We start from the raw sequence: 27,704 nt of genomic DNA, 5'->3' as shown, positions 1-27,704 counted from the left end.
ACCTTTAACTATTTAGTAGAAACTCTGCCCCTGGCTTAGAAGGAATGACCTGCCTTTAAGTCATGATATCCAAGGGTCAGAGAGCCATTAAGGATTATCCGGGCAAGTAACATTCCGGGGGCTTTGCCACCCACCTTCATAAATACCCCAGTCTGTAAGGGGATGTGGGGTCTCTTGCTTGGATGCCCCCTGCAGGACCACTTCTCCACTATAAACCCTGTACTGGCATTTGAGCTGTGTCCCCATCTGTCCATCCCATGCTTTCTTTCACTTCTAACATTTTAGTGCTAAGTACTTTTGAGGTAGGTTCTCACTTTTTTCCCCCCTCTCATGCTCCCTTCTTCTCTCTCTCTCAGTATAGTTGGTGTTTGTACTCAGACTTTGTGCTTGCAAATCAGGCACTTAACACTGTGAGTACATTTTTCAAAATTATTTGGAAATGGGATCTCTAGAACTACTTCCTGGGCAGGGTTTGAGCCTTGACCCTCCTGATCTCAGCCTCCCAGGTAGCTATGATTAGAGGCATGAGCCACCAGTGCCTGGTGAGATTGATAGTTTCTTAAGGAAGTTATAACTCTATGACTGGGTTAACTTGAAAGCAAAGATTATTAATTTGCCTCCTTGAAGGCATAAGTGAAGGTGAGCCTGATCTAAAAGAGAGCAGAGTTAAGAGGAAAGAGGTAGGTAGAAGGATCAGAAACATCATCCTGCTTTCCATTCACTGTGTATCCTCAGGTCACTTCTGGAATTGATTTTGTTTACAAGGGTTTTGTAGAAGAGTCTGGTACTTTGTTCACAAAGAGTTCCTACTGAATGAAATTGCACACAGTAAAGAGCAGAACAGAGAATTTGCAGCAATGACTTTATTTGGGCTTGGGAAAGGAACTTAGGCACCTGGCCCAGGAGACTTAGCAGTGGCCTTCTGCATCTCCAGGCAAATGGTACACGCATTTTTACTTTCTTGATGATTAACGGCAGCAGAGGTTGTAGTAGATACCACGGTATAAGCACGTTCCAATTCTGCGTTCTCGAAAATTACATCCTCCCCTTCTACAGTAGCAGTTTACTCCTGCTCTTAAACCTGGGGACACAGAGCAAGCATTTAGCATCTAGTACCCCAGGGCAGCAGTAGGTAGTAGGTAGTAGGAGTCCTGGGGAAGGTGCTTTCTGTGTGGAGTAAGCTCATTCTGACCATAGTAGTATGAAAAACCACAATCAATAGAAATAAATACACATGGTGAGTGTGGGTTACAGACAAGACTCAAAACTCTTGCTCCATCACACAAATATGTGAACACACCCACACTCCTGTCCACTGTTTCTATGAGATCCTCCTGATAAGGTCTGATTCGGTGTCTCATACCTGTAATCTCAGCTATTTGGGAGGCAGATATCAGAAGGGTTGTGGTTTAAGATCAGCCAGGACAGGGCTGGCTGAGTGGCTGAAGCTGTAAGTGTACCTACCTAGCAAGTGGGAGGCCTTAGTTTAAGCCCATACCACCAAAAATAAAAAAAGATGAATCAGGGCAAAAACTTAGTGCCCTGACAAAGAAGCTGGACAATGAGTAATTTCAACTCTGCAGGAGGATGCAGGCAGGAGGTTTGTGGTCTGTGTCAGCTCTGGAACAAAAATGTGAGACCCTACCTTAAGATAACTAAAGCAAAATGGTCTGGGGTATGCTCAAGTGGTAGAAATCTTGCCTAACAAGAATGAGAACTTGAATTCAAACCCCAGTACTACCAATCCTCCCAAAATCAAATAGCCAAAAATCCTCAAACAGATCCCCAAATAGATGGAATTAAATGTCTCTTTATGAATACTTCTACTCATTTAGACTCAGAGAAAACAAGGGAGATTCTTCAAATTGTAAAACCTAGTAATATTCACAAAAATATCTTGGAATCAAGTAATTGTAGAAAAAGTATTTCTTGTATCTAATTGGCTTTGTCCAGTGAGAATATGAAGGGTCATTGAGGTGACATACAGTGTCCTAAGTGACTGCTCTAGACCAGATTCCAGAGCTGGTCTCCAGCAGTACCTCTCAATTCTGCATCTCTATCTTGTTGGATTTCTTACCTGCATCTCGTAAATCAGAGCTTTCCTCCCCTGTAATGGAGATGGTTGTTATTGGTTCCACTTCCTCCATCTGCTCCTGGGCTGAAGCCTCCTCAACTGTTGCTGGGAGAGGATCACTCTGGGCCTGGAGGGCCAGCAGGAGAATGGCAGCAAGGAGAGCAAATGTCTTCATGGCTGGTGTCACCTGGAAAGGGAAAGCAGGAGCCAAGTGTGTGGGGAGTGAGGAGTCAGATGTATTTGTAGGTCGACTAGGAGAAGGCTTGGAGACAATCCCTGCAGCCAGATAAAGTGTGCAGTCATGGGGAAGGGAGGAGGCATTCCCTTAAGGTCTCCTTATGTCCCACTGTCCTGACAGCTCCCATCATGACACTGGTGTGTATGTTCAGTGACTGTCCTCAGCTCAAGTTGATAATCATGTTAAATCATCTGTTGTCTCTTCCTGTTTCTCACATGAGTTTCCTACTTGCTATTTGATTAACATTTACTTTTTAATATTCAAAGAAGAAAGCAATGCTTTCATTTACTAAGTTCTGAGATCAAATATTTCTAAATTTTGAGAATGGATCCCTCTACTGACTGGAGGTGTGTATTCTGAGATGAGACCTGGACTCCCGTAGAGTAGACGGTTGACCCTGGTGGGTTTCAGGGCATTGCTACCCTCGTGAAGAAGGTCTAGAGGCTTTGGGGTGATCAGGTTCCTGCTGGAGGAAGTGTGGAGGTCACAATGACTTTAAACGTATATAAGTAAGCATGAACTTGGTTGGATGCTAGCTGAAGAGTTGGAGTAAGGCCAAAGAATGTTTATTTTTCCATCTTTATTGAGTTATGAATGACAATTTAAAACTGAATATATCTAAATGGGACAACTGGATTATTTGATAATTATGCAATTGGGCCTTTATCCTAAATTAAATGCATTCAAGACCTAAACACAAGACCAGAAACTACTACAAGAAAACTTAGAGATTAAGTTCTTGACATGTGTCCTAGGAAGTGATTTATTGACATTACAATTGAGGTATAGGCAACAAAGGAAGAGTAGACATGTGTGATTGCATCAGACTACAAAACTGGGCACAGCAGAAAAAACAAATATTTGAATGAAAGGCAAGCTAAAATAAGGCAGAAAATATTTGCAAAACATACATCTGATAAGAAATTATCAAAATGTATAAGCAACTCACACAATTCAATATCAAAAAACAGTATGTAGATTAAAAAAATGGGCAGGAAGCTCAAATGATCACTTTCTCAAAAAAGATGTTTTAAGAATCTTTTCTGTCTCTATTGGAAATGAAAAGTAGCATCCATGTGTTTTGAAGCAAACCTTTTGACCTTCTCATTCCCTAAGCCCATAGCTACTGTCCTAGAAGACACTAGAGGTCCACATAGAAGAACTCCTGATGGGGATTCCCAAGTTTCGACTTCTTCAGAGCACCCTTGCCTTTAGGGTTCAGTTGCAGCCTGGCATCAATGACACAACCATAGAATGAACTTTCAGAGTTTCCATTACTTACAGATGGTGGAGCTATATGGGTTGAGCAGAGGTCAGCAGATAGCAGTTCTTCGTCCAGGACTCAGGATGAAAGCCAGCTGCTCACTCCCAGGACAGAGACCTCCCTTATATCATGGTCACTTGCAAGCCGTGTCTAATTTCAAACAACTCTGTCACAAGAGCAGTTGAGAAATTTGGTGTGGAGCTGGGTCAAGCAGGGCTCCCTAAGGACTTCTTGTTGTCTCAGTCAGACTTTGTCAAGTGTAGCACCCAATTATTGTTTCTTCATCAGTCTACACACAGTGGACCTTGTGATTCTGAGGCCGTTTGCTGAAAGTGTATCACCAGGAACACAATTGCACTTGGTTAAGACAACGCAATACTGATGACAATGAATATGTAGAGGAGGATTGGAAGTTCAGTTCTCAGTTAGCCTCCCCAAGACCTAGGGTCCAATCATGAGAATAACTAATACCATTCTGCAGAGCCTAGATATTGAACTCATGGACACCTCTGCTAGTGAAGCTGAGCAGAGCAAATTTTGCTGGAGTCTTCCTCAAGAATCAATGTGAGTGCTTTGTTCTCTGGAGTGGATATAGGCAGCCTAGCTTGGCCAGTGGACTTCCAGGCCTAGTCGGTTTTCTAGGACCATCTGGGCTAGGCACTTATGAGATTGCTGCATGAAACTCAATGTGTCTTGGATGTCTTTTATTGAAGCTGCCCAGGTGACAGAGAGATGGGCATTAGCCTGTCTCACCTGGTGGTGTGTGCTCAAAGGTACCATACCCAAACCATTAGTGGACAGGCTGAATGGTCAATGTAGATCCAGAATGACCAGGACGAAAACTGCATTCTCAGTATGAACAGACTTTATGTCAGATGGTTCCCCCTTGAGTTATTTGAGGGAAAGAATTAGAGAGACAACTGTACATTAAAAATGTATGACCTTCTACCATCTTCCTTTTACTCATAGTGATGTTAATGGGACCACATTTGGGGAAAAAAAGCAATGAGTATAGTGACTCCCAAGGCAATAAAACTTTAGTGAGGCTACTTAACCATTATGTAACTGATTGGTCAATATGACCATAAGGATGGTCATGCATGTACAGTCACTCCTGGGCATTCTCAGTGAGACTGGATGGATCATAGAGAATGATGGAAAGGGTGAACTTGATGATGACATATTATAAGAACTTTTGTAAATGTCACAATGTGACTTCAGTATGATAATAATAAAAGACTGAATGAATGAGAAAAAAAGAGGAACTACTTTCTTTAGTTTACACTTCACACTTCCTCATTAAACTGCAACATGCAGTATAAAAGTAGTTCTCTCCTTCTGACCTTGGCTGCTACCCCAAGTGATCACCACTCTCTTGTAACTGAGCAAGAACATCTTAAAAAAAGATGCTAATCTGGCGGGAGAGGTGGGCATTTGCTAAAATGTCTCCTTTGAGCATAGAAATGCTTGCAATAAAGGAAAAAATACATTTAAAAAGGACAATTGTCTTAGAATGAGCATGTGATGGAACCCATCCTTTATTAAAGGGATGCTCAAGGAAAACAGACCTCTATGTTGCAGCGACCTGAATTTTGTAAACCACCTAGACTTGAAAACTATGGGCAAAACAGATGAAGTCAAGACAGTGTAATAGAAAGAATGATTAAATAAACCAGGTGACAGAAGAAAAGGGAACACTCATCCTAAACTCCCAACCCACTTTTTCACCATAAATCCTCCTGAAATTTGAGTGCTCAATCTGTTACTTTTCAGATATTTTTACAGTCATGTCTGGCTTTGTAGTATTCATTCTTTGCTTTATTTTACAAAGAAACTTTCTTAGTCACTCCTAGATATGTCCTAAAATTTTGTTTGCAACTCATGTCAGGAACCTGGTGTCCAAAGGCCAGTAGACGCCTCCTCCTTTATTGAAGACCTCTCTGCAGCCTCACTGGTTCTAATAACATCTGGAGCACCAGTTTCGATGGGTGTTATCAAATTTTGAATAAGTGACAGAAACCAAGGAGAGCTGCAGCATTCTCCTCAGCCTTTAGGGGGATGTGGAGCCTCAAGGCTTGTGTCAGGTGGTAACAATGCCACATGAGCAGGCTGCTGGCACTTCAAAGAATAATGAGTCCTAGTCATATGGCAGCACTAACAGTTTAAATGTGGGAATTGGGCAAAGATGTTAGCAGAGCATATGGACAAATGAGGGCCCTTTGGGGAACTGGGCCTCAGATGACAGTTTTAGGTTCAAGGGCTTAGGTCTTTGCCTGTAGGGGCCCAGCGGATTTGGGAAGAAAGAGGAAAGTTTGTATGTGCAGTTGGGAAAGCTTCACGGTTGTGACACCTTCTGGTGGTCAGCAGAAGTTAGAAGTGCACAGTCTCATTGACACAGAGCTTTCTCCAGTCCTTAGGCATTTCTCCATGGAGGCAGGAGACAGTGGCAGTGGTGGGAAATGTGGTTTCATTTGGGTGCTGTAACACACAAGTCTCCCAAGTCCCCTTTTTTTACATAACTTGTAGGGAAGCTACACAACCTGACCTAGGCTCTGTGGTTTCCTTACAGTAAGATGCATGACTACTAGGACTTCACTTAATGCAATGCAAAGTGTGCCCACAGCAAATGCCGTTGTATGGTTCATTTCTAGGCTACTTAGCAAGCATGAGCTGAGGGAAGCAGCAAGACAAGTGTAGGGGCAGTGGATGCAGCCATCATTGTACCTCGGGGTCCATGTTGTCTGTAGCATAAGAGAGGTTGGTTTGCTGGGGACTTTGTGATACCAGTGACATTTGTTGGTGCCACTCTTTCCTTCAACATCGCTTGGATTGCGGAGCTATGGGCTGAAGCCACATCACTTCCAACAACAACCTCAGGGATTAGGTGGTGGTGTCTAAAATTTGGCCATCTGTGTTGGGGGATCATCTACCCGGGTGACATCCAATATTAGAAGTGGAGCTATGTGTAGTCTAATGGTTTTTGTAATCTTGTGAGGCCCTTTGCGGACTTTCAGATCCCTGCCTTCCTGTACTGCACCATTGCACAAACACATTAGCCCCTGTAAATTTCAGGCCAGAATTTCATGGAAGCTTGAATGGAAATTTCCTGAGTGCTATGGGTTTTTTTTCCATACTCACAAAATACCAGTTGGAGGCACATGTACATCTTAAGCCAGGAATAACTTTGAATGCTTTTCTGCACGTGAAGCTTTGCCCCTACCCACAGGGCACATCTGGGTTTTTGCTGTACAGAATCATTCACCAGTGCTGAAGTATTGGTGGGCCATCTGCCTAACTCTAAACTTGATTTGGCATTTTCGAGCCCTGGTTGTGTTTACTAATTGGTGCCACTGGACACATTTAATAAGCAAGGTTTGGATTGATAGGCATGGACACCATTCTGTGTTTTTTAAGACATCTTTTTAACACAGGTCTTGTGCATGCCTCAGATTTTTCTCTTGTGGTACAATTTATTACCTTGGCAAGCTTTTTCAGAGAGCTTTCTAGTCTGCTAGAGTGGCATCAAATACCATCTTCCTAACTCACAATGCACATAAGAAACCAACCAATCCCCACCATAGAGAGTACCATGTGACCGGTGCTCTATATTGACATCAATTATGGGGCCATCTCTGGCCAACATTTTGTTATTGACTCCCTCTATCGTTTATTTCAGCCATAGTTGGTATTATGCTTGTACATGCTTAGTGTTTGCTACTGTCCATGTCTACAGTTTGAAAGTTGCTTCTTGTTTAGTGACCCAGACTGTAATGTCTGTGAGACTCAAACTCTATTGCTTGTGAGAGGGATGCATGGAAGATACCATCTGACCTTTGAAAGTGGTAAAACTAGAGCTTCTGAGAAAGCTGCATGTAAAGAAATTAACCAGGTTAGGCTAAAGCACAGGGCCTACTCTTTGTCAGCAGGTGTGAATCATTGGTTATTTCTTGTCCCTGATCAGGTCAACAATAAATATTTGATGACAACAACTTGTAAAGACAGAAGGATATAGCTGGGTACAGTGGCTCATTCCTGTAATCCTAGGTGGTTGGGAGCTTGAGATTATGAGGATAGTGTGTCAAGGTCAGCCTATGTAAATATTTCATGACAATCCATCTCCAAATTAACCAGAGGAAAATGGATTGGAGGTGTGACTCAAGCAATGGAGTAAAGTACCAGGGTCTGCTCTTTGCCAGGAGGCCTGTCTGTCAGACACTAATGGATCATTGCTTGTTGCTGGTGCCTGATGAAGTCACTAGTAACTATTTATAATAACAGCATGTAAAGATACAGGGATGCACCATTAGTAGAGAAAATATATACCTATGAGAAATGGAACCTGAGGCTCCCATGATAACCCTTGCGGTTTTGGGCCCATTTGTAGGAGGAAAACGATGGCCACAGGAACAGGAATGAAGAAGGTTAGGGCTCTTGGAATGAGCATGGTAAAATTGGGGGTCATTGACCCACCCTGAAGCTTGGTACCAATGACACTGGGAGGCCAGTGTGTTGATTTCTGAGGCTCGTGGCCTGGAAGCATTATGCTACCTAAAAGCTACAGTTCTCACCTCTGGTGCACTGTAGCACTGAGGAGGGAATCTGATTTGAATCAATGCTAGCAGGTAGTCCAAAGGAGAAAGCAAGAGAGTGTGGAAGAAGTTACTGAAGTGTTGTGGATGGGAAAAGGCAGTGGGAGGCAGGTGAAGGTATCTGCTGGATGCTGCATAGGGAGAGTACTTGCCTGGGTGGGAGGGGCCCAAGGAAGTCGATTTGCCACCTGCATAAGTGATATTTTCCTAGAAATGAGGGCCAGTGCTTAGGGATGCTGCAGCCTTTGAAGCATGTTGCACTCAGCTCTTCCTGGGCTGAAGAAGGTAGCTGAACATGAGACAGCAACAAGATTCAGGGGTCTTATCCAGGATAATGTGTGGGTAGAGAATAGAGGCCAGTCAGAGAGTCTAGTTGTCCTCATATATTTTCTGAACTGCACAGTACCCAGACAGAGCCAGTTAGTGCATTTTCTATAACCACTGAAACCACCGATGGGGCTTGAGGTTGAGAGCTCTGGTCCAAACAGGAATTCTGGATGTGCAAATAGCATTCTTAGTACCACCCTTGCTCTCAAAGACAGCAGACAATATACAGTCTCATGGCTGTGCCATAGAGGCTTGTGGAGGAAGAGGCCAAGTTCTTCAGTGTGAGCAGGTGGACTGGGTTGAAAGGCTACTGCAACTGACTTTGTCTGGATTCCTTTCCCAATAAACTTTGTGTACTCAGAAGTAAGTACAGAGCACCTCCAGAAGTGACCTCTTCATGCACCCTGGTTCTTCACCCCAAGTTCCTGGGACAGAGTGTTTATTCCTTTTTTTTTCTAGAAGTGTCTATTGTTGTATGATGACATTTCATTTTGATATCTCCATAAATGCATATGTTGTACTTTGGTCATATCCATCTCCTCTATTACTCTTTCTTGTCCTAGCTCTCCTTCCCCACATTTCTTACAATTTTAGAGGGTGTAGTATGTTGTTTTCATACATGTTTATACTGTATATACTCATACTCACCACCCCCATTTGTTCTTCTTCTCTATCCCTTCTCCACTGATTCACTCCAAATGTCCCCTTTTGCATCCATATCATTTTTAAGGTCTGGATTCTGTGTACAGAGACACGTGGTATTTTCTTTGCTATTCTGTCTTATTTTTTCAGCTTGATGATCTCCACTTCCATCCATTTTCCTAAAAGCAACATCATTTCACTGTTTATGGCTGTATATACTCTGTACTGTGTGTATTCCCATTTTCTTTGTCTAGTTTTTGGTTGATGGGGGTCTTGACTAATTCCATACCTTTTCTAATGGAACGGTGCTGTAATAAACATGGGTATGCAGGTATCTGTTTTGTGCTGACTTAATTTCCTTCAAATGTCTTGGAGTGCTATAGCAAGAGCATATGGGAGTTCTATTTTTAGTTTTTTGAGTAACCTCCATCCTGACTCATCCAGCCAGAGCAGTTTACATTCCCAGCAACATTGTAGGAGGGTTTTTCTTCCATGCCCCTTGTCAGCTTTGTTGTCGTTTCCTTGATGATAGCCATTCTGACTATGGTGAGACAGAAGTACAAAATTATTTTATGTGCATTTACTTTATGGCTAAGAATGTTGAACGTTTCTTCATGCATTTTTTTGGTCATTTTTTCTTCCTTTGGGAATTATCTGTTCATTTCATTTGTCCCTTTATCGATTGAATCGTTCTTTTTGTGTTTAGTTTTTTTAGTTCTTTATATATACTGGATATTAATGCCTTGTCTGATGAATAGCCGGCAAGTATTTTCTCTCATTCTGGCAATTTTTTCATTTGATGGGCATTAGTGCAATTCCTTTGTCATTCTTGCTGTCTTTTCCTGAACTATTTGAGTCTTAATCAGAAAGTCGTGGTATCTGCCTCTATCTCCAAGTATTTCCCTTGTGTTTTCCTGTAGTGCCATCAAAGTTACATGAGATGAGAGATAAGGATGTGGTTTTAGTCTTGTACATGGGGATATTCAGTTTCCCCAACATTTGCTCAAGAGGCTGTTTTTTTTTTTCTTTCAGATGAGTGTTTTTGCCACCTTTGTCAACCATCAGATGGATGTAACTTATGGGTTTGTTTCTGATCTTTAGTTATGGTCCACTGATTTATGCATCTGTTTTGTGCTAGTACCATACTGTTTTTGCTACTGTAGTATAATTTGAAGTCAGGTGTTATGATACCTCCTGCATTGCTCTTTTGTTCAGGGTTGCTTGGGCTACGTGGGGTGATTTGTGCTTCCATATGAATTTTAGGCTTCATTTTCCTATTTCTGTAAAGAATGTCATTGGAACTTGATGAGAATTGTGTTGGATCTGTAGATCTCTTTTAGTTGTATAACCATTTTGACAATGTTGTTTTTGCCAATTCATGAATAAGGAAGTCTATTCATCTTCTAGTGTCTTCTTCAATAACTTTCTTCAGTGTTTTATAGTTTTCACTTGAGAGGAATTTAATCTTCTAATATATGTTTATTCATAGTTATTTTGAGGCTATTATGAGTGGTTTCTTGTTTTGATTTCTTTCTCAGAGTGTTCATTATATGTATATAGAAAATTTACTGTTTTTTGTATGTTTTTTTTTATCCTTCTATTCTGCTAAAAGTGTTTGTCAGATGTAAGAGTTCTTGGTTGAGGCCCTAGGTTCTTTTAAGTTTAGGTCATATAGTCTGCAAATAGGGATAATTTGACTTCTTCTCTTCCATTTTTTTCCCTTACCTTTCTCTTACCTTGCTGATTTTCATAAGAATTCAATCACTGTCTTAACTAAGAGTGGAAAAAGTGGACACTCTTGTCCTGTTTGTGATTTTAGAGGGAATGCTTTCAGTTTTTCCCCATTTATTATATTGATATTTGTTTGTCATATGTAACCTTTTTTTCTGTTGAGATATGTTTCGCTGTTCCTAGTTTCTTCATGACTTTTATCAGGAAGGATGTTGTACTTTGTCATCGGCTTTATCTTCATCTATTGATATGATCATGTGATTTTTGTCCTGCATTCTATTTCTGTGTTGTATGATATTTATTGATTTGTGTATATTGAATCATCCTATTATTTCTAGAATTAACCCAACTTCATCATAGTGTATGATCTTTTTCATGTGTTGTTGAATTTGGTTTGAAATCAATTTATTGAGAAGTTTTACATCTGTATTTATCATGGAAATTAAAGCATAATTTTTTCTTTGTTGTGTCCTTTTCTAGTTTTAGTATCAGTGTAATCCTTGCTATGTAAACTGAGCGTGGCAGCACCCTTTCTATTTTATGTAACATTTGAGGGGTATTGATGTTACTTCTTCTTAAAAGGCCACAGAATTCTGCTGTGAATTCTTCTGGTCCTGGTTTTTTTTTTCCATTGTGATACTATACTAGCGGTCGATCTTATTGGTCACTATAAGTCTGTTCAACTTGTTAATAGCTGGTAGCTCAATTTTGGCAAGTGTTATGTCTAGACATTTATACATTTCTTCAATATTTTCTATCTTACCAGAATATGAGGTTTCAAATATTCCCTAATGATCCTCTGAACTTCACTGGTATTTGTCATAATTCCCCATTTACATCAATGATTTTATTAATTTGAGTCTTCTCCTTTTTTCTGTTTTTTTTTTCTTTTGTTGAACTAGGGCCTCACACTTGCTAGGCATGAACTCCTTCCACTTGAGCCACTGTACAAACCTTTTTTTCCTGAGAATTTTTTTTTTTTTGAAATAGAGTCTTGAAACTGTTTGCCCGAGGCTGTTTGTAAACTGTGATACTCCTGATCTCTGCCACCTGAGTAACTAGGATTGCAGGTGTGAGCCATTGGTACCTTTCCTTTAGGTTAGTTTGGGTAACCAATAGAACATGTTGCTTCTCTTTTCAAAGAACCAACTCATTTTTGCATTGGTTCTTTGCATTGTTCTTTTAGTCTCCACTTTATTAATTTCTTCTTAAAACTTTTAATCATATAATTAGGTTATTTTGAGATCTTTTTCTTTTTCAGTACTGAGGATTGAACCATAGCCTTGTGTGTAGTAGGTAGGTGCTCTACCACTAAACGATACCTCCAGCCCAAGAGCTTTCTGATTTTTAATGTAGACACATATAGCCATAATTTTTCTTTCCTTAGCACTGCCTCACAACCTTTGTCCCCAAGGTTCTGGTAGATTGTGTCAGTTTCATTTGATTCTATAAGTTTTTAGATTTGCTTGTTGAATTCTTCTGTGTCAAAAAGTGTGTTTTTGGTTTCCATGTGTTTGACTAATTTCCATAGTCTCTTGCTATTAATTTCTAATCTTATTCCATGATGATATGTTAATATACAGGAAATTATTTCAGTACTTGTGAATTTGTTAAGACTTGCTTTTTGGTCAAAAGTGTGATCTATTTTGGAGGAAGTTCTGTGGGCTTCTGAGAAGAATCTGGATGAAATACTCTTCAGATGTCTGTTATGTCCATTTGATCTGTGGTGCAGTTTAACTCTTTGGATCTTACCTTTGTTGATTTTTTTCTCAAAATGATTTATGAAGTCATGTCAGTAGGGTGTTGAAATTACCCAATATTATTATTTCAGAAACTACCTGTCTCTGTGTATTCAGTAGTGTTTGCTTTATAAAATTAGGTGCACAGCTACTTAGTTCATATATTTGTATCATCATTATCACTTGTTAATAGATTAATCGGTTTGTTAATATGCAGTGGCATTCTTTATCTCTTCTAACTGATGTTGGCTTGACATCTACTTTGTCAGAGTACAATTAAGTTACTCCTGCTTGCCTTCAACTTCCACTTGCTTACATATCATTTTGCATCTTTTCACTTTTATTCTGTGCATGTCTTTGCCTGTGTTTCTTGTCAACAACAAACAGTTGCATTTTGGTTTTCTAATCTAATCAGCCAGTCTATGCCTTTTGATTAGAGAATTAAGACCATTTTAATTTACTACTTTACTTATGAAGTAGTCATAGTCCGTAATCAGATAGATAGAACATGTGGCATTATTGAAAAGTATAGATCAGTGGATTATCAAAGTGTTTAGAGTAGTAAAGGAAGGTCACGAGGTTTCCGTCCACATCTCCACTCCTCTCCCTTCCCCACATTCACATAGATGCAAAAATTAAAGTCTAAATGCCTTTTTGAAAGAACTCTTTATCTGGGGTCAAGCTTATTTCCCCCTTCACAAGCTATCAATATCCTGCAACCAAAAGATAAGGCCCCATCATGATCATCATCACTGAGCCCTGTTTCTGTTCATATCGTCCTCCACTCTCATGTCTAAGCCTCATCAATAGCCAAGCATCTAGGAGATTCCATTGAAATGCAGTTTATTGAGGTCAACGGCTGTGTCTCTGTTCCTCTCAGTGGGTTTCCACCTTGAAATGTCCTAAGTCACAAATAATGAGCTAATGCCCACCCTCTGTTCCCAGTGAAGTGGGAACTGCTCCTACAGAGACCTGAGCAGAGCGCACCACAGCAGTTCCTCCTGGCCAGCAGATGGCACTGTGGTCCTGACGAATCACCTTTGTCTCTCAGAGGGTCTGAAAAGGGGACGGTGCACTGTACAGTGGGGTTGAGGATCAAGTGCTGGAATTCTGAACCTTCAACGTTATGTCAGTCCTGAAGCGGGTGAGTCAAATAAAACACAGGAGATTTGATGAAAGAGGCTGGGATTCATGAGTTAATAGGGAAGTACTGAGCACCAGCGAGGCTCTGAGTTCAAAAACCAAGCACAGCCCTTGGAAATCACTTTAGAAATTTGACAGGTTGGGGACAGTGCTAAAATCAATTGTGGAGTTTCGTGTAAGTGTACATCTCCTTACAATTCAGTCTCCTTATCCCTATAATATGTATAGCATAATCCACAGAGAGCTTCACACTGTTCTTAGCTCACTATAGAAATTATAATTGCTTTTTATCTAAGCCAAGGTTAGTATGTGGTGCTTACAGCCCAAATCACAGCAGCAGCCCCTGTCTGCTCTCATTTTACAGTGATGAAGCGTGTTTACCTGAGTGTTTATGGCTATTGTGTGCTGGAAATAGGACTGGAGTTTGTATCATCTGATTCTCAATGCTCCCAAAGATTTTATATATTGGGAAATTCAGCTACTGGCTGAATAACACTTTTTAGATGTTCTTGGTCAACATACAGAGATATTTTCCGATTCACCAAAAGAAGAAATCTCCATATAACGATAAAGCCAAATTCTTCTGAGTGGAGTGGCTCATGTATGAGCAGCTTCCCAGTACCAGTGTTTGTCATTGATCCTTTGCACTTGTTTGTCCACCCTGATAGTTCACAAAACCCTGGGTCACAGTTAGCATGAATAAGCTCCTTTGATGGTCCCATTCTTACATTTGAACACAATGGTGTGTCATTGGTCAGGCCTGGTTCGTTCCTTATGGATAGGTCTCTGAAAATTGACCAGAGTTACCTAGTCCCATCTACATTGTAGAGACATATCAGAAATTCCCACTTATAAACCAGAAAATGGACCAGCATGAGACAATCAATCTTTCTTGACATCTGCAACTTGAAGTTCACATCCTCCATAATTTTGATAAATTAGTTTCCGCTGCTTATAAGCTGCAGAGTAAATGGTATTTTGTAAGGTTGTCCAATGAGTATGATGTGACATTTAGATAGGAGGAAAGCATTTTGGCACACAATTTATCCTACTACAGTCAAAATAGCAGAAGGAATATTTCATAATAACTATAAGAGAGGAATTTGATGTTTCACCACAAATAAAGAAAATTGTTTGAGGTAATAGATATGCTAATGACCCCGATTTGATCATAATATAATGTTTGCATGTGTCAAAGTTCCTCATGTATACCATAGATTAGTATAATTAGTATGTGCCAGTAAAAAAATAAGTAAATAAACCAATGTCTTCTATTTTAAAAGGAATACTGCACCAGGCACTTTTAAAAAATGAGTAGGAAAAATATTTTCAGACTATTGCCATGAGGTGAAGATTTTGCACTAAGGAGAGAGGTTGAACTCAATGGTTTTGAAGTGAAAGGCAAAAGAATTTCTCAGCACTGAGATAAGGCAGTGAACAAACACTGGAGCATGTCACAAGGGAGGTTAGTTAATGTCATTGAGCCATCTTTGCTCATTATCATTTGTTGAATTTAGGCATCTATCCCTTCTCAGAGACTGAGGGACTATCTCTTTCAAAGACATCTTAAACAGTTGTCTCAACATTTGACTTAATCTTTATTTCCTTATCCTACCCCATGTGTGTGTCAAATGTTGTTTGGGTGTTCAGTAAATATCCAGTGGATTTCACCCATGAACTTTGCATTATCTTAAAGGCTGTGAAAATTGCTTGAGCTCTTTGGATATTTTTTAATATCTCATCTTGATCTCTGTCCCTGGAGTTGGCATCTGTCATAGTCCATCAGAGACTGTCATAGTAACCAGCAAGTGTGATGCTCCCACTGTACCTTCATTTATTAAATGTGGATGGGAATATTTCATTCAGCCAATATGCTCTTCTTCTTAATTGATAGATGCTTTTGAGGCTGTCTGCTGTGAACTCAATTTTATACTTGTACCTCGCATCATCACTTCCTCAAATCCCATGAAGTCACTGACCTTGTAAGTTCTTATCTCTTATGCCACTGTGTCTGTCGAAAATTCTTCTCTACCTCTTCTTTTTATCTGTCGAAGATACCACATCTATTTTCAGATTAATATTCACCATGAGGACCTAAAATACAGCTCAGGGCTGAAGCCCAAGCCTAGCATGCAACAAGCTCTGGGTTCAATTTACAATAACTCCTTTCCCACAAAAGGAAAAGATTCACTGTTAAATCATTTTTAACATACTCTTCTTTAATTCTAAAGTCCTAATGCTTCCCAAGTTCCATTAACCATCTATTATTACGACATTTTTATTGGTATATTCTCTTATATTTAAGTGTAAACAATTTTAGTTAGTGTTTAAAGTGTAACCTGTTCTTACAGCTGAACATAGAAGCTTTTTAATTTTGTAGCCTTCAGTTTTTTTTAGTGAAGAATGGTGAATAATATCACTTGAAACAGAGCCCCATTGTCTATCAAACTATAGTCTTTCTGCCTCAGTAGGACTTCTTGGGACAGTCTATCATTGATCACCCCAGTAAGAGTATCCATGTACTGATCAGAAATACTCTATTTCCAATGGGTACTCTGGACTCACACAGGAGAATAGTTGATTCCAGAGTAAACATGAGGATTTTAGGACTCACTCACCTGGATACTTTATAGGGATTTTTGCTTACACATTGACAGTTTTTTGAGGGACGTGGTTGCAAGCTGTCAAATCATCAGTAGCTATTTAGTTGAGGGAAAAAGAAGTTAGAGAAGATAAGAGGTCACATTCCACAACACAAAGATGCAAGACTGGTCTTTTGGAGACACGGTGTAGCCATGTGATGCCCTGCTAGAAGAGAAGAGAAAGACAAGCTCCAGAGTCACACTCCCAAGACCATGTGTGTCAATAGCACTGGACACAGAGTAGCAGGGAGAGCTATGGCCATCTCAGCCCAGGTTCTGAGGATCTCAAATTGCACTGCTGTTGCTGTACTTTATCAGACTGGATTATCCTGCCTTACTCACTGACATGCCTGTTGGTTTATATGTTAGAACTTCAGCACACTGCAGAACCAATGGGACTCCAGGTTACTTGGAACACTGCCATCACTGTCTTCATTTATACCAGGTGTTCATTTGAGGCTGTATTTTTTGAGGCAGTATCAGGTTCTCACCAGCTTAAGGAAACTGCACAAGGTTCATGTCACAGATGTAGTTAAGGAATTGTTTATAGCAGCTTCAGTCTAGACACCTGACAGTGAGACTAATTAGTGGGACTCCTTGCTATTCTCCTGCTCATTATATCTTTGCTAACACTCCTTCCTAATGTTAGGAAGGGACTTAGTGTTATCTCTATAGAGCTGACAGAATGTCAGGGCTTAAAAGACAGATGTATGATCTGGGTCTTTGAATAAAACTAGCACTTTGGGAAGAGGTGGATAGACTCTCTCTCTCAGTCTTTTCTCTTTCTCTTTTTGCAGTACTGGAGTTTGAACTCAGGGCCTCACACTTGGTAGGCAGGTGTTCTACTTGAGCTTCTTTGCCAGCTTTCTTTTTGTGAGGGTGAACAAAAGGAAGCCATGTTAGAACTGGAACCCACCCACTTGTAGGTGACTTATTGAAAACCTTCCACCCAACCCTAAAGAAAAACAGGCATTCACCTTTAACCATTTACTAGACACTCCACTTCTGGCTTAGAAGGAATGACCTGCCCTTAAGCCATGATCTCCAGAGGGTCAGAGGGCCATTAAGGATTATCTGGCCCAGTGATCTTCCTGGGGCTTTGCCACCCTCCTTCATAAATACCCCAGTCTGTAAGTGGCTGTGGGTTCTCCAGCTGTCTTTCTGGTGATGACTTACACAGGACCATGTCTCCACAATAAACCCTGTACTGGCAATTGAGCTTTGTCCCCACCTGTCCATCCTGTGCTTTCTTTCATTTCTAACACTTTAGTGCTGAGTACCTTTGAGGTAGGTTCTCACTTTTATTTTCCTTCCTCCTTCCCTCCCTCTCTCTCTCCCTCTCTCTCTCTCTGTCTCTCTCTCTCTCTCAATGGAATTGGTGTCCATACTCAGACTTTTTCTTGCAAATCAGGCACTTTACAGTGTGAATACATTTTTGCTGATTGTTTGGAAATGGGATCTCTAGAACTACTTCCTGGGCAGGCTTTGAGCCATGATCTTCCTGATCTCAGCTTCCCGGGTGGCTATGATTAGAGGCATGAGCCACCAGTGCCTGGTGAGATTGATAGTTTCTTAGGGTAGTTATAACTCTGTGACTGGGTTAACTTGAAAGTAAAGATTATTAATTTGCCTCCTTGAAGGCATAAGTGAAAGTGAGCCTGATCTAAAAGAAGGCAGATTTAAGTGGAAAGAGGTAGGTAGAAGGATCAGAAACATCATCCTGCTTTCCATTCACTGTGTATCCTCAGGTCAATTCTGGAATTGATTTTGTTTACAAGGGCTTCATAGAAGAGTCTGGTACTTTGTTCACAAAGAGTTCCTACAGAATGAAATTGCACACAGTAAAGAGCAGAACAGAGAATTTGCAGCAATGACTTTATTTGGACTTGGGAAACGAACTCAGGCACCTGGCCCAGGAGACTTAGCAGTGGCCTTCTGCATCTCCAGGCAAATGGTACACGCATTTTTACTTTCTTGATGATTAACGGCAGCAGAGGTTGTAGTAGATACCGTTTTGTATGCACATTCCAATTCTGCGTTCTGGAAAATTACATCCTCCCCTTCTGCAGTAGCAGTCTACTCCTGCTCTTAAACCTGGGGACACAGAGGAAGCGTTTAGCATCTAGTACCTCAGGGCAGCAGTAGGTAGTAGGTAGTAGGAGTCCTGGGGAAGGTGCTTTCTGTGTGGAGTAGGCTCCTTCTGTCCATAGTAGTATGAAAAACCACAATCAAGAAATAAATACGCATGGTGAGTGTGGGTTACAGACAAGACTCAAAACTCTTGCTCCATCACACAAATATGTGAACACACCCACACTCTTGTCCACTGTTTCTATGAGATCCTCCTGATAAGGTCTGGTATGGTGTCTACTACCTGCAATCTTAGCTATTTGGGAGGCAGATATCAGAAGAATTGTGGTTTAAGACCAACCAAGACATGGATGGCTGAGTGGCTCAACCTGTAAGAGTGCCTACCTAGCAAATGGGAGGCCCTGTGTTTAAGCCCATGCCACCAAAAATAAAAAAAGATGAGTCAGGGTAAAAACTGAGTGAGACCCATCTCAACAAAGAAGCTGGACAATGAGTAATTTCAACTCTGCAGGTAGATGCAGGCAGGAGGTGTGTGGTCTGGGTACAGCCAGGGAACAAAAATGTGAGACCCTACCTTAAGATAACTAAAGCAAAATGTTCTGGGGATATGCTCAAGTGGAAGAAATCCTACCTAACCAGTATGAGACCTTGAGTTCAAACCCCAGTACTACCAATCCTTCCCAAATCAAAAAGCCAAAAACTTCAAACAGATCCCCCAAATAGATGGGATAAAATGTCTCCTCATGAATAATTCTACCCATCTACACTCAGAGAAAACAAGGGAGATTCTTCAGATTGTAAAACCTAGTAATGTTCACAAATATATCTTGGCATCAACTCATTGTAGAAAGAAAATTTCTAGCATTTATTTGTCTTTGCTCAGTGAGAAAATGAAGAGTCATTGAGGTGACATACAGTCTCCTCAGTGACTGCTCTAGACCAGATTCCAGAGCTGGTCTCCAGCCATCCCTCTCAATTCTGCTTCACTATCCTGTTGGATCTTACCTGCATCTCGGAAATCAGAGCTTTCCACCCCGGTAATGGAGATGGTTGTGACTGGGTCCTCTTCCTCCATCTGTTCCTGGGCTGAAGCCTCCTCAACTCTTGCTGGGAGAGGATCACTCTGGGCCTGGAGGGCCAGCAGGAGAATGGCAGCAAGGAGAGCAAGTGTCTTCATGGCTTGTGTCACCTGGGGAAGGGAAAGCAGGAGCCAAGTGTGTGTGGAGTGAGGAGTCAGCTGTATTTGTGAGTTGACTAGGACAAGGCTTGGAGACAATCCCTGCAGCCAGATAAATTGTGCAGTCATGGGGAAGGGAGGAGGCATTCCCTTAAGGTCTCCTATGTCCCTCTGTGCTGACAGCTCCCATCATGACACTGGTGTGTATGTTCAGTGACTGTCCTCAGCTCAAGTTGATAATCATGTTAAATCATCTGTTGTCTCTTCCTATTTCTCACATGAGTTTCCAATTTGCTACTTGATTAACATTTACTTTTTTAATATTCAAAGAAGAAAGCAATGCTTTCATTTTCTAAGTTCTGAGATCAAATATTTCTAAATTTTGAGATTGGGTCCCTCCACTGTCTGGAGGTTTGTATTCTGAGATGAGACCTGGACTCCAGTAGAGTAGACGGTTGACCCTGGTGGGTTTTGGGACATTGCTACCCTCGTGAAGAAGGTCTCGAGGTCCTGGGGTGATCAGGTTCCTGCTGGAGGAAGTGTGTAGTTCACAACAACTTTAAAAGTATATAGATAAGCATGAACTTCGTTGGATGCCTGCTGAAGAGTTGGAGTAAGGACAAAGAATGTTTATTTTTCCAACTTTATTATGAATGACAATTTAAAACTGAATATATCTAAATCGGACAACTGGATTATTTGATGTAATTATGCAATTGGGCCTTTATCTTAAATTAAATGCATTCAAGACCTAAACACAAGACCAGAAACTACTACAAGAAAACTTAGAGATTAAGTTCTTAACATGTGACCTAGGAAGTGATTTATTGACATGACAACTGAGGTATAGGCAAAAAGGAAGAGTAGTCATGTATGATTTCATCAGACTACAAAACTTGTGCACAACAGAGGAAACAAACATTTGAATGAAAGGCAAACAAAAATAAGGCAGAAAATATTTACAAAACAACATCTGATAAGAAATTATCAAAATGTATAAGCAACTCACACAATTCAACATCAAAAAACAAATATGTAGATTTAAAATATGGGCAGGAGGCTCAAATGATCACTTTTTCAAAATAGATGTTTCAAGAATCTATTTCTGTCTCTATTGGAAATGAAAAGTAGCATCCCTGTGTTTTGAAGCAAACCTTTTGACCTTCTCATTCCCTAAGCCCATAGCTACTGTCCTAGAAGACACTAGAGGTCCACATAGAAGAACTCCTGATGGGGATTCCCAAGTTTCCACTTTTTCAGAGCACCCTTGCCTTTAGGGTTCAGTTGCAGCCTGGCATCAATGACACAACCATAGAATGAACTTTCAGAGTTTCCATTACTCACAGATGGTGGAGCTATACAGGTTGAGCAGAGGTCAGCAGATAGCAGTCCTTCTTCCTGGACTCAGGATGAAAGCCAGCTGCTCACTCCCAGGACAGAGACCTCCCTTATATCATGGTCACTTGCAAGCCATGTCTAATTTCAAACAACTCTGTCGCAAGAGCAGTTGAGCAATTTGGTGTGGAGCTGGGTCAAGCAGGGCTCCCTAAGGACTTCTTTGTCTCAGTCAGTCTTTGTCAAGTGTAGCACCCAATTATTGTTTCTTCATCAGTCTTCACACAGTGGACCTTGTGATTCTGAGGCCGTTTGCTAAAACTGAATCACCTGGAACACAATTACACCTGGTTAAGGCTATTGCAGTACAGAGAACAATGAATATGTAGAGGAGGATTGGAAGTCCAGTTCTCAGTTAGCCTTTCAAGGCTAGTTTCCAATCATGAGGACAATTAATACCATTTCTGCAGAGCCTAGATATTGAACTCATGGACACCTCTGCTTGTGATGCTGAGCAGAGCAAGTTTTGCTGGAGTCTTCCTCAGGAATCAATGTGAGTGCTTTGTTCTCTGGAGTGGATATAGGCGGCCTAGCTTGGCCAGTGGACTGCTAGGCCTAGTCAATTTTCTAGGACATTTTGGGTCACTCACATAGGAGATTGCCATATGAAACTCAATGTCTATTGGATGTCTTTTAGGGAAGCTGCCCAGGTTACAGAGAGATGAGCATTAGCCTGTCTCACCTGGTGGTGTGTGCTCAAAGGTACCATACCCAAACCATTAGTGGACAGTCTGTATGGTCACTGTAGATCCAGAATGACCAGGATGAAAACTGCATTCTCAGTATGAACAGACTTTATGTCAGATGGTTCCCCCTTGAGTTATTTTGAGGGAAAGAATTAGAGAGACAACTGTACATTAAAAATGTATGACCTTCTACCATCTTTCTTTTGCTCATAGTGATGTTAATGGGACCACATTTGGGGGAAAAAAGCAATGAGTATAGTGACTCCCAAGGCAATAAAACTTTAGTGAGGCTACTTAACCATTATGTAACTGATTGGTCAATATGGCCATGAGGATGGTCATGCATGTACAATCACTCCTGCGCATTCTCACTGAGACTGGATGGCCATGGAGAATGATGGAAAGGGTGAATTTGATGATGACATATTATAAGAAGTTTTGTAAATGTCACAAGGTGACTTCAGTATGATAATAATAAAAATGAATGAATGAGTAACAAAGAGGAACTACTTTCTTTAGTTTACACTTCACACTTCCTCATTAAACTGCAACATGCAGTATAAAAGTAGTTCTCTCCTTCTGACCCTGGCTGCTACCCCAAGTGATCACCACTCTCTTGTAACTGAGCAAGAACATCTTAAAAAAAGATGCTTAATCTGGTGGGGTGGTGGGCATTGGCTAAAATGACTTCTTTGAGTATAGAAATGCTTGCAATAAAGGAAAAAATACATTAAAAAAGGACGATTGTCTTACAATGAGCATGTGATGGAACCCATACTTTATTAAAGGGATGCTCAAGGAAAACAAACTTCTATGTTGCAGCAAGCTAAATTTTGTGAACCAGCTAGACTTGAAAACTTGGGCAAAACTGATGAAGTCAAGACAGTGTAATAGAAAGAATGATTAAATGTACCAGGTGTCAGAAGAAAAGGGAGCACTCATCCTAAACCCCCAACCCACTTTTCACCATAAACCCTCCTGAAATTTGAGTGCTCAATCTGTCACTTTTCAGATATGTTCACAGTCATGTCTGGTTTTGGAGTATTCATTCTTTACTTTGTTTTACCAAGAAACTTTCTTAGTCACTCCTAGATATATCCTAAAAATTTTATTACAACCCATGTCAGGAACCTGGTGTCCAAAGGCCAGGTAGATCCCTCCTCCTTTATTGGAGACCTCTCTGCAGCCTCACTGGTTCCAATAATATCTGGATCACAGTTTCGATAGGGTGTTATCAAATTGTGAAAAGTGACAGAAACCAAGGAGAGCTGCAGCATTCTCCTCAGCCTTTAGGGGGATGTGGGGCCTCAAGGCTTGTGTCAGGTGGTAACAATGCCACATGAGCAGGCTGCTGGCACGTCAAAGAATAATAAGTCTTAGTCATATGGCAGCACTAACAGTTTAAATGTGGGAATTGGGCAAAGATGTTAGCAGAGCATATGGACAAATGAGGGCCCTTTGGGGAACTGGGCCTCAGATGACAGTTTTAGGTTCAAGGGCTTAGGTCTTTGCCTGTAGGGGCCTAGTGCATTTGGGAAGAAAGAGGAAAGTTTGTATGTGCAGTTGGGAAAGCTTCACGGTTGTGACACCTTCTGGTGGTCAGCAGAAGTTAGAAGTGCACAGTCTCATTGACACAGAGCTTTCTCCAGTCCTTAGGCATTTCTCCATGGAGGCAGGGACAGTGGCTGTGGTGGGAAATGTGGTTTCATTTGGGTGCTGTAACATACAAGTCTCCCAAGTCCCCTTTTTTTACATAACTTGTAGGGAAGCTACACAACCTGACCTAGGCTCTGTGGTTTCCTTACAGTAAGATGCATGACTACTAGGACTTCACTTAATGCAATGCAAAGTGTGCCCACAGCAAATGCCGTTGTATGGCTCATTTCTAGGCTACTTAGCAAGCATGAGCTGAGGGAAGCAGCAAGACAAGTGTAGGGGCAGTGGATGCAGCCATCATTGTACCTCGGGGTCCATGTTGTCTGTAGCATAAGAGAGGTTGGTTTGCTGGGGACTTTGTGATACCAGTGACATTTGTTGGTGCCACTCTTTCCTTCAACATCGCTTGGATTGCGGAGCTATGGGCTGAAGCCGCATCACTTCCAACAACAACCTCAGGGATTAGGTGGTGGTGTCTAAAATTTGGCCATCTGTGTTGGGGGATCATCTACCCGGGTGACATCCAATATTAGAAGTGGAGCTATGTGTAGTCTAATGGCTATTGTAATCTTGTGAGGCCCTTTGTGGACTTTCAGATCCCTGCCTCCCTGTACTGCACCATTGCACAAACACATTAACCCCTGTAAATTTCTGGCCAGAATATCATGGACGCTTTAATGGAACTTTCCTGAGTGCTATGGGTTTTTTTCCATACTCACAAAAAGCCAGTTGGAGGCACATGTACATCTTAAGCCAGGAATAACTTTGAATGCCTTTTTGGCACGTGAAGCTTTGCCCCTACCCACAGGGTACCTCTGGGTTTGTGCTGCATAGATTCATTCACCAGTGCTGACGTATTGGTGGGCCATCTGCCCAACTCTAAACTTGATTTGGCATTGTTGAGCCCTGGTTGTGTTTACTAATTGGTGCCACTGGACTCATTTAATATGCAAGGTTTGGATTGCTAGGCATGGACCCTATTCTGTGTTGTTTAAGACATCTTTTTTACACAGCTCCTGTGCATGTCTCTGATTTTTCTCTTTGGTACAATTTATAACCTTGGCAAGGTTTTTCAGAGAGCTTTCTAGTCTCCCAGAGTGGCATCAAATACCATCTTCCTAACTCACAATGCACATAAGATATCAACCAATTCCCACCATAGAGAGTACCATGTGACCGGTGCTCCTATATTGACATCAATTATGGGGCCAGCTCTGGCCAACATTTTGTTATTGACTTCCTCTATCATTTGTATCAGCTGTACATGGTAATTATGCTTCCACATGCTCAGTGTTAGCTACTGTGCATGTCTACAGTTTGAAAGTTGCTTCTTGTTTAGTGACCCAGACTGTAATGTCTGTGAGACTCAAACTCTATTCTTGTGAAAGAGATGCATGGCAATACCATCTGACCTTTGAAAGTGGTAAAACTAGAGCTTCTGAGAAAGCTGCATGTAAAGAGATTAATTCAGTTTAGGCTAAAGCACCAGGGCCTGCTCTTTGTCAGCAGGTCTGGCTGTCAGTCATCAACGGATCATTGCTTACTTTCTGTCCCTGATCAGGTCAACAGTAAATATTTGATGACAACAACTTGTAAAGATACAAGGATGTATCTGGGTACAGTGGCTCATTCCTGTAATCCTAGGTGTTTGGGAGCTTGATATTATGAGGATAGCGTGTCAGGGTCAGCTTGGGCAAATATTTCATGACAATCTATCTCCAAATTAACCTGAACAAAATGGATTGCAGGTGTGACTGAAGCAGTAGAGTTCCTCTTTTCCAAGCACAAATCATTGAGTTCAAACCCCAGACCCATCAAATATAAAAAAATTTAGGATTAGGTCTCTTGGAAGCAGCTTGGTAAACTTGGGATTCCAAGACCCACCCTGCATTTTTAGTAACTATGACATTAGAAGGCTAATGTGCTGATCCTGGAGGCCAGTGGCCTGGGAGCATACCTGAAAGCTTTATTGCTCATTCTTGGTGTACTGCAGTCATGAAGTGGCTGATTTGAATCAATGCAAGGACGTGGTCTATAGATGAAAACAAGAGAATGTTAGAGAAAAGTTGCTGAAGTTTTGTGGATGGGAGAAGCCAGTATTCAGTACTGGATATTGTGTAGGGAAGGTATTTACCTGGTTGGGAAGAGCCCAGGGCAGTGGATTTGCCATCTGTGTAAGGAGCTCTGCCTTAGAAATGAGGGTCAGTACTTAGGGATGCTGCAGCATTTGCAGTAAGTGGCTTTCATTCACCAACTAGGGCTAAGGTAAAAGCACCTTGAGGTAATTTGCAACAGTGTTTGGCCATAGCACTCCCATGGTGGAAGCTGAGTGGCACTGCTCTTCCAGGGCTGATGAAATGGTTCTTGTGAGCCTGGAAGGGTTGCAGAAAAGGAGTCAGTCCTAAGTGTTGGGGATCTCAACAAGGAGAGCATGTGAGCAGAGAAGAGAGGTCAGGTAGAGGGTCTAGGTATATTCTGGACTACACAGGGCCTTGAGAGAGCCAGGCTAGGGAATGATTTGCAGTCACCGAACCACAAAAACATGGCTTGGGGTAGAGAGCTCTGGCCTTAATAGGAATTCTTGATGTGCAAGCAGTATTCCTAGTGCCATCCTTCTCCCATTTCAGTAGATAGTGTGCAGTCCCATGGCTCATGAGGCTGTGCCATAGCTGCTGGTGGAGGAGGATGCCAGGTTCTCCAGTGTGAGCAGGTGGACTGGGACTCAAAAGGCTACTGCCACTGACCTTGTCTGTACCCCACTGTACACAGCGGTGGATAGGGAGCAGCTCTGGAATGCTCTGACCTCTCCATTGCACCCTGGTTTATCCTGAGGCCCTGGAACAAAGTATTTCTTTTTCTTTTTCATTTTAGTAGTGTCTATTGTTGTACAATAAGGTTTCATTTTGATATCTGCATAAATGTTGTACTTTGATCATATCCATTCCCTCTATTATTCTTTCTTGCTCTCTCTCTCTCTGTCTTTCCATTTCTTACAGTTTTAGTTGGTTTAGTCATGCTATTTTTGTACATGTGCTTTCATCATATTCACCACCCCCATTGTGCTCTGCTTTCCCCTTCCCCCTTTGGCTGTTTTCCCCCAACAGTGCCCCCTTATGCATTCATACAATTCTTTTCAGTCTAAACCCTATATATGAAAGAAATGTGGTATTTGTCTTTTTCATTGTGTCTTATTTTGCTTAACATGATGGTCTCCACTACCATCCATTTTCCTGCAAACAACATAATTTCATTCTTTATGGCTGTGTATTCTCCATTATGTATATATACCACATTTTCTTTACCCATTTGTCTGTTGTGAATAGTGGGCAGCGAACATGAATGTGCAGGTGTCTCTATTGTATCCAGACTTACTTCCTTCAAATATATGTCTAAGAGTGGTATGGCAGGATCATATGGTAATTCTATTTTTAGTTTTTTGAGTAAATGCTACACTGACTTCTATCCTGGCTGGACTAGTTTACTAGTTTACATTGATTTTTTTCCCTCACACATCTTTGTCTGCATTAGCTATTGTTTGTTTCCTGATGAGAGCCATTCTGACTACAGAGAGATGGAATTTCAAAATTTTGTATTTGCATTTAATTTATGACTAAGGATGTTGAATATTTCTTCATGTGTTTATTCCCCATTTGTTCTTTCTTTAGGAACTATCTGTTGAATTAATTTATCCTCTTATTAAATGAATTATCCTTATGTTGTTTAGTTTTTTGAGCCCTTAATATATTCTGGATATTAATCCATTGTCTCATGAATAGCTGGCAAATATTTTCTCTCATTCTGTATGTTGTTTCTTCCAACTGCTAATTGTTTTCTTTCTTTTTACTTTATTTCATTCATTCATCCATTCATTTTTGAAGTGCCAGTGTTTGAACTAGGGTCTCATGCCAGCTAGGCAGGCATTCTCCCAGTTGAGCCAAGCCACCAGCCCTAATTGTTTCATTTGATGTGTATTAGCTTTCAATTTGATGCAACCCTCTTTATCAGTCTTGCTCTCATTTCCTGAGCTTTTGGAGTCTTATTCAAAAAGTTACGGCCTATGCCTAGATCTTCAAGTATTTTCCTATGGTACTATCAAAGCTTCATGTCTTACTTTAAAGCCTTTGATCCAGGAGAACAAAAAGGCAGAACAGGTTCTGCCTGGAAAGGGGGGGGGCAAGAAAGGGGGAGGTGGCACAAACAATTTATACACAAATAAGTAAATGTAAAAATGATAAAAATAAAAGGAGAAAAATATAAAGTCTTCGATCCATTTTGAAATGACTTTGTTCAGGATTAGAGATAGGGATATA

General features: G+C 41.1%; 2 long non-coding RNA genes across 2 annotated transcripts in view; one reads left to right on the top strand and one right to left on the bottom strand.

The window, feature by feature from the left end:
- LOC141416944 (uncharacterized) overlaps positions 1-27,704 on the top strand; it is a 136,054-nt gene that overhangs the window by 91,599 nt on the left and 16,751 nt on the right. The gene's annotated exons all lie outside the window — the stretch shown is intronic.
- Positions 849-3,752, bottom strand: LOC141416942 (uncharacterized). Its single transcript, XR_012441582.1, has 3 exons — positions 3,595-3,752; positions 2,078-2,261; positions 849-1,081 (listed from the first exon to the last, which is right to left on the bottom strand). It is a non-coding gene; the product is annotated as an uncharacterized lncRNA (long non-coding RNA).

This window comes from Castor canadensis, chromosome 14 (assembly GCF_047511655.1).
Source record: "Castor canadensis chromosome 14, mCasCan1.hap1v2, whole genome shotgun sequence".
NCBI lineage: Eukaryota > Metazoa > Chordata > Mammalia > Rodentia > Castoridae > Castor > Castor canadensis.
The sequence above is the reverse complement of the archived record's forward strand: the minus strand, read 5'-3'. Positions and strand labels throughout refer to the sequence as shown.